This window comes from Myotis davidii, unplaced genomic scaffold, assembly GCF_000327345.1.
Source record: "Myotis davidii unplaced genomic scaffold, ASM32734v1 scaffold161, whole genome shotgun sequence".
In the NCBI taxonomy this organism is placed as follows: domain Eukaryota; kingdom Metazoa; phylum Chordata; class Mammalia; order Chiroptera; family Vespertilionidae; genus Myotis; species Myotis davidii.
The window spans coordinates 383,764-391,729 of NW_006291567.1; the positions used below are offsets into that span (position 1 = coordinate 383,764).

The 7,966-nt window shown below is 36.9% G+C and overlaps 1 long non-coding RNA gene across 1 annotated transcript in view; it reads right to left on the reverse strand.

Annotated features, from left to right (window-relative positions):
• Positions 1-1,400, reverse strand: part of LOC107183290 — a 15,167-nt gene extending 13,767 nt beyond the window's left edge. The window contains exon 1 of the long non-coding RNA XR_001514072.1: positions 1,326-1,400. This is a non-coding gene — a long non-coding RNA (uncharacterized LOC107183290). The remainder of the gene's footprint in view (positions 1-1,325) is intronic.
• Positions 1,401-7,966: the final 6,566 nt, after the last annotated feature.

Genomic DNA, 7,966 nt, shown 5'->3' on the forward strand with positions numbered 1-7,966 from the left:
CATAAAACAAATATGGTTTATTTAAAGATTCTTTAAAAATTACAACGATGGCCCAAATCATACATTTGCTAGTGATTTTTTTCTTTCTTGCCTTGGAAGTAACAACTCAGTGTAGTGTTGCATCCTTGAAAATCTGAAATCATAATACCCATAATTGGAATAGTTGGGCTAAAATTGTAGCTTATATCAACACTACTCGGGATTATTTTAGTAACTTACTTTTCATGTGGAAATGAATCTTTTCATCAATATATTTCAAATGAGCAATGGAAGTGGTCCTTAAGAAAAGGTTTTTTTGTTGTTTGGTTATACTGATTTGTAAAATATAATACTATAAATTGTGCTCTGAAAGAAAATAAAATGTTTGAAATCCAGATAATAGTCTTACTGTTAAGAGGTGTAATAGTTATTAATAAACTTGATAGGCTTGCATTTTTCATGTAGTGTTTATTCCACTTCCAGTTAGAGTATAAATATGCTATATTACTAAAGCGGCTAAATAACCAAACCAAGTGTTTGTGTGAAAAAAGACTTGCCAAGATTTATTTGTTGAATCTTGAACATCCAGCCTCTTAAAGAGAACCCCTCTTAAGGAGCCTGCAAACTATGCATGATGAAAATTCTTGCATTTCATTAAGGAATGGCCATTGGTTTACTCAACACATCTTAGGGTATCATGGCTATAAATTTAGTTGCTTACAAAACTCTTTGTGACTTGTGGTTAAACTTAGTCTCACATACCATGTAAATACTAAATTATAGGATGTTGAATAACATCTTTAAATTGCTGTCTGTATTGACTAAAGAGCAACTGAGTAATCCATTAGGTAAAAGCATGTTTCAAATGAAACCTAGGTGGATTTATACTTTATTTGTATTATGTACAGATTTAACAGCATTCAGTATTAACTGTGGCTTGACTGTTAAAGTATCAGAATGCAAATGAGGTTCTTTATGTTACCTGACTGTCATAAAGATGAAAAAGATTTGTATCGGTATAAGGCGTTAAGATTTTTTATCCTGCTTTGCAAGGAGAAGTTTCATTTATGCTGTTTGGACTCCCATGAACTTTCACACTACCTAAAACTACCATTGTTTTTATCCTTGCTTTTTTTTTTTCTTCCTATTCAGAAAAGTATACAATCTGAATTAAGTCTTACTATAAGTGTGATAAGACACTAGCCTCTCCAAGGAATTTGGAGAGTGTATTGGACTATGTCCTCTCTTCTCCCCAGCTGCCAGGTGCTTAGAAGGCAATGTGAGGGAGAGTGAAGAGCTTGGGCCCTGGAGTCAGCCTGTGTCCCAAACCCCACTCTTCCTTTTACTTGTCTCAGCTTCAGGCTCCTCACCTGTAAGATGGGGGTGACAAGAACAGTACCTGCAGAGTCACAGAATTGCTGGGAATTAATTTGTGATTCATACATGTAATGAACATAGAGCCGTGTCCACTGCTTTTCATTCAGTATCTAGGATTGTGTGAGATAGAATATGCGTGTCTTTCACATTCTCTACTTACCATTTCTTTTACTTGTAGTCTTGGGTTCCTGTAATAAAAGAAATGTATAGGTAGAATATATATTTGTATATTCATGTTGACACTATTTAAAATAATTGCTACCACCCGGCCTGGGTGGTTCAGTGGTGGAGCATCGACCCATGAACCAAGAGATCACCCATTGGATTCCTGGTCAGGGCATATGCCCGGACTGCTGGCTCAATCTTCAGTAGGGGCTGCGCAGGAGGCAGCCATTCAGTGTTTCTCATCGATGAACTATTCCTCTCTTCCCCTCTCTCTAAAATCAATAAAAACATATTTAAAATAATTGCTACCTTCCTCATTTAATTCATTGTAAGACTAACAGATGGAAGCCTCCAAATTGCTTGAAGATGTTTTGCTAAATACCAACTGCTCTATATTTCTTTAGAGAAAGTTTATAGTAATAGTGATAGCTCTGGTTATATTTCATTCTTAAGTCTTTAATGAGTCCTTTTACATCCTTTTATAGATTCATGAGATCTAATTAGTATTGACTGATTTAGAGGTTTTGTTTTCCATGTGGAATTACGTAAAAAAAATCAGATGCAAAGTAATTGCAATTAGAAAATAAAATGAAGTAACTTAAACACTGCAATTGATTCTTTCAAACTGACATTTCTAACTAGAACTTCTTTGTGATTCTTTTATGAGATTTTTATTTTTTTTAAAATGGTATGTAATATATGAGGGAAATGTATGCTTATCTGTTTTTTATTTGTGTTTCTGGTTATTTGATTTAGATGAATCCATTCAATGAGACTTCATATATGGGGTTGCATTTTCTGGGTGAGTTAATTGGTTACACACCTGTGCCGAAGATGACATTTTCTAATGTTAAATCAATTGTCCAGAATGACCTTTTCAAAATCACATCCAACGGACCTTATTTTGTACTATGCAAAGATATATAGGTGAAATAGATATTTATTAACTTGCTCATTCTTAAAAAGCCAGTATTTTCTGTTCCAGTCCAGGCTTTTAGTTCACAACTTGATATAATGGCAGATCAGAAAGTGGGGACAGAATCTAAGTGAAATCCTATTGCTGATTTGATCCACTGGAGTGTCAGATACAGAATTGGTTGGGTCTTTTGCAAATTTGATACAGTTCAGTATGTAGTTTATGATATTAAATATTAGAAATCTAAGAATAATTGGAATTTTTTTAAATATATTTTATTGATTTTTTACAGAGACGAAGGGAGAGAGAGAGTTAGAAACATCGATGAGAGAGAAACATCGATCAGCTGCCTCCTGCACATCTACTGGGGATGTGCCCGCAACCCAGGTACATGCCCTTGACCGGAATCAAACCCGGGACCTTTCAGTCCGCAGGCCGATGCTCCATCCGCTGAGCCAAACCGGTTTCGGCAATTGGAATATTTTTGATAAAGGTTATCAAAAGCAAACAATTTTTTAAAGTGAATTTTACCTAGCTGTTCCTGCAAAGCAATAAAAACTCTTAATCTCATTATATCCAGCCCTTGAGTGCACATCTTTTTAATATTTCATGTGACAAAATAGGAAGTGCTACATAAAGCACTTCTGCTCATCCTGGGAAGTACAGTTGTCGCAAGGAAAAACGTGTGTGACTATTTCAGTTGCAAACTAAACTAGCCACTGCTGCTCATGGAACACCATTTTTACTTGAAAGAATTGACTGGTTTTTCAAACTTGGTTTGAGGAAGACATTTTCTCACAAGTGAATAAAATGAGCCTGTCACTTGAAAGAATACAACTGAAAACATTTGTTGGAAGTGATAAAATTTGAGCTTTCAAGTAAAAATTAGAACTTAGAAAACTAGTACCTGCTACTAGCTTGACAGCCTCAGTGAAGACTTCTGAAAAGATCAGTGATGGTATTAATGAATGTGACTTTAAATATTGTAGAATGAAATGTGTTGACATTTGGAAGTTCATGGATTAGCCAATATTTTCTAAATGATCAGTGGGTTTAATTGTAATAGTATGAAAAGATCATTGATTCAGTGTTAGGTTCTACATTGCAAGTACCCTTTATGAAATTATCATTTGTTAAGATTGGGTGTAATATCAAAGAACATACACAAATCTGAAAAGGCTATTAAAATACTTTTCTTCCAACCACATACCTCTGAGGCCAGATTTTCTTCATATGCTTTAACCAAAATAATATATGGCAACACATTGAAAACAAAAGCAGATAGATGACTGTCTTCTGTTAAGACCATAAAGAGATTTGCAAATATGTGAAACAATGCCACTCTTCTCAAATTTGCTCACTAAAAGTATGTTTTTAAAGCATTGGCTTTTTTTTTTTTGGTAACTAAAAATCATTAAATATCTTTTTAGATTTTCGGATACATCCCTATTTCAGAGATACAGCACACAAGTAAACTAGTCATTGCAAGGACAACTGACAGTGTTGCCAATACTACAATCGTGCTTTCAAGTAAAAACTAGACTTTTGGAAAACTTAGCACCCACCATTAATATATAAAAGTTGCTTGGGAGTTTCAATTTTAGGTGTAAAGTAGGGTTTGGTGAACTTTCTCTAAAGGACCAGTTAGTAAATATTTTATGTTTTGTAGACCATGTCTGTTACAGCTCCTCCATTCTGCCATTGTACCATAAAAGCAGCTGTGGACAACATGTAAACAAATGAGTGTGGTCATATTCCAGTAAAATAACAGAAGTAGGTGGCAGGCTTCCAACCCCTGCTGTGAAGGTGGTCTGAGACAAAACATTTAGAACTGCACTAGACTAACAACTAGATACAAATCTTAAGATAACGATGAAGTTAACCTAATGGAAAAGGCCCAGCTAACTTAAAAAAAAAAGTTTGTTAAAATTGTTATTGTTGAAAGTATTACAGATGCCTCCTTTTTTCTCCATTGAACCTCCCTACCCTGCACCCACCTCTCCCAGGCGTTCACCACTATTGTCTGTCTGATGAACAAAATAGATCCAGAGACATAGAAGTATGGAACAGACTGACGAATCTCAGAGGGAATGGGGTTGATGGGAAGAGATTAACCTAGTAACTTAATGTGCATATATGCATAGCCCATGGACACAGACAATACTGTGGTTAAATGTATTTTATTAATTTTAGAGAGAGGAAGGGAGAGGGAGAGAGAAACATCAGCTGCCTCCTGCACACACCCCCATCAAGGATCTAGCCAACAACCTGGTCATGTGCCCTAACTGGGAATTGGGAATAGAACCAGCAAACACAGTGCCACAGAACAAGGCTCAACCAACTGAGCCACACCAGCCAGGGCACAAACTCGTTTTTAAAAAATGTGTTTTTATTTCAGAGAGGAAGGGAGAGACAGAAACATCAAGGATGAGAGAGAATCGTTGATCGGCTGCCACCTGCACACCCCTCCACTGGGGATCAAGCCTGCAACCCCAGTAATCAAACCCTGACCTCCTGGTTCATAAGTCAAGGTTCAACCATTGAGCAACACTGGCTGGGCACAAACTCATTTTTAAAACATGGCTCAAATAGACACTGTTCATAGATGGTATGATGATAAAAAAAAAGTCAATTCTCTCCATAAGTCATAGTAGTAATAGATGCCATAACAGACAGAAATACCAGAATGGAGAGCTCAGTTACCTATGCAGATGTAAAATATGATAAAAAGTGCTTTGTTTCAGAATCAGTGGGGAAAGGAGAAATTATTTAATAGATAGTGCTGGGAAAGCCACTTTATAGAGAAAAGTAAATATGGAACTATCATATCACATAAAAGAAATACAATTGCTTTAGAGTTAAGGTAAATCTGTAATGGAAAATACAGACTATCTTGGAGTCGTGGTAGTATACTAGTATACTAAACAAGACCTCTGATTTTTATTTCCTTCCTTCTACTAACTACCTGATGCTACAGCTTGGGTTTGCCCCTTTTCCCCCTTGACTCCCAATTCCACTGAGGTTTAAGGGCTGCAATAAACTTCCCACAATTTGACCTTTTATACCTGCATTTTGAAAAGACCTCTTAAAGCATAAACCATAGAGGAAAATTGATAAGAATTTATTTTGTAACCCCGGGAAAGATTGGATCAAGCAAGAACTATCAATAGATTCTAAATCTAGGGGGAAGTTTTGACAAGGAGGAGGATATTTGCATGGCCTTAGTACCTCCCCACAGATTGCTTATAAATTAAAATAGTAAAATATAGTACCTCTACACTGGAGCAAGCCAATTAGATAAAATTGCTCCATGTTATATTTACTGAAGTTGATAACTAATGTGGTTGTGCAGGAGAATATCCTTAGTCTTAGGAAATACACATTTAAATATTTAGGGGTAAAGGGCCAAGTTTATGGATGCAACTTTCAAAACATTTGATAAAATATTAAAGATATAGATAGAAATACAAATGATAAAATAAATGCGGTAAAATGGTAATGATAGGTGAATCTGAGTAGAAGGTATATGAATATTCTTTGTAAACTCATTCTTTTTTGTTTGTCAATCCTCACCCGAGGATATTTTTTCCATTGATTTTCAGAGAGAATGGAAGAGGGTGGGTAGAGAAAGAGAGAGAGAGAGAGACATCAATTGGTTGCTTCCCACATGCGCCCTGATCAGGGACATGGATCGAACCTGCAACCCAGGCACATGCCGTTGATCAGGAATTAAACTTGAAACTATTAGGGGCCGGGGATGGAGCCTGCAACCGAGGCAGGTGCCCTGGACCAGAGTCGAACCGTGACCCTTCAGTTTGAGGGCCGTAAAGTCATTCTTGAAACTTTTCTATAAATTTGAGATCGTTTCCATATAAGAAGCTTTTAAATGGGTTGATTTGGGCATAAAAATTAAGGAGGCTTGCTAATCTTAGGGTTAGTTGACTAGTGTGAAATATTTGCAACATTTTTAAACCCATAAAGAATTATGTAGAATACTGGAAACTCCTGGAAATCAACAGAAAAAGACAAGAAGTCCAATAGAAAAATTGGCAAGGATTGAATAGGCAATTCTCAGAAAAGTAAACCAGAATGAATGGCTAATCTATTTTTGGTAGATTTTTATATACAGTTGCAATGGATAGATATTGAAAACAATTCCAAGCAAGGGAAAACAAACAGAATCATAACTATTGTGCAATACTATTTATATGAATTAAAGCCATGCATATCTTCACAATGTATGATTGAAAAATACAGCTAGAAAACAGAGGAAGTGTCTATTACTAGAAAGAGGACGGAGTGGAATAGAAAGTAAAAAGAAGAAAAAATAGAACAAAGCTAGAGAGGAATGCTACTCTGACTTGTCAGCAAGCCATGAATGAGCTCAAGAATTGGATGAATTAGCCCTAGCCGGGTATCTCAGTGGTTAGAACGTCAGCCCACAAAATGAATGGTCATCGATTCCACTCAGGTCAAGGGCATGTACTTCGGTTTGCATGCTCCATCCCTGGCCCGGGTGGGAGGCAAACAATCAATGTGTCTCACAATGTTTCTCTCTGTCTCTCCCCCTCCCTTCCACTCTAAAATCAATGGTAAAAATATCCTCTGTTGAAGATTAAAAACAGCAACAAAAGAACTAGATGAATTATAAACTGGTATCAAAAATCTGTAAGAGCCTGGCTGGCATGGCTCAGTGGTTGGTCGTGGACCAATGAACCAGGAGGTCACGGTTGGTTCAATTCCCGGTCAGGGCGCATGCTCGGGTTGCGGGCTCGATCCCCAGTGTGGGGCGTGCAGGAGGCAGCCGATCAATGATTCTCTCTCATCATTGATGTTTCTCTCTCTCTCTCCCTCTGCCTTCCTCTCTGAAATCAATAAAACTATATTTTTAAAAAAATCACTTATTGCACGGACAGATGATGCTCTGTTCCCTCATCTGTCAATAGGAGGGATAAAAAGACACACGGCCCACGGGCATATTCCACACTGCGACTGATTCTCATCATTGATCTCTCTATCTCTCGTTCCCTCTCCCTCTCTGAAATCAATTATATATATATATATATCTTTAATTAAAAAAGAAAAAGTCTGTAAGAAAAGTGGAGGGTGGGAACAGCTCTCATGACCTGATTAACTGAGAAACAGCTTTCTTTACAGCCAAGGGACCAGCCCCCACATGCCCGCTTACCTGCTCAATTGTGTTGAAACTCCCCTTCTGGCTTATTCACCACCGTCGAGCGCCACAGACAGGTTCATCATATTTATGTGCCACAAAAGGGCTCTCCAGGTTTTTTCAGTTCCTGAGGGGTTCAGTTTGTTTTCTTTTCTTTAATTGTATAATTTGCATAACAAAGTCCACCAGTTTTAAATGTACAATTCAATTGTTTTTAGTATACTCATTGAGTCAATCATCTCTATAATCTAATTCTAGAATATTTTAATCATCCCCCAAAGAAACCTTGTTCGTTTATTCAACTTAATTAGGCTTTTAAATCATGTGTTCTTCTCTCCCCTAATGGTGGGCGTTAG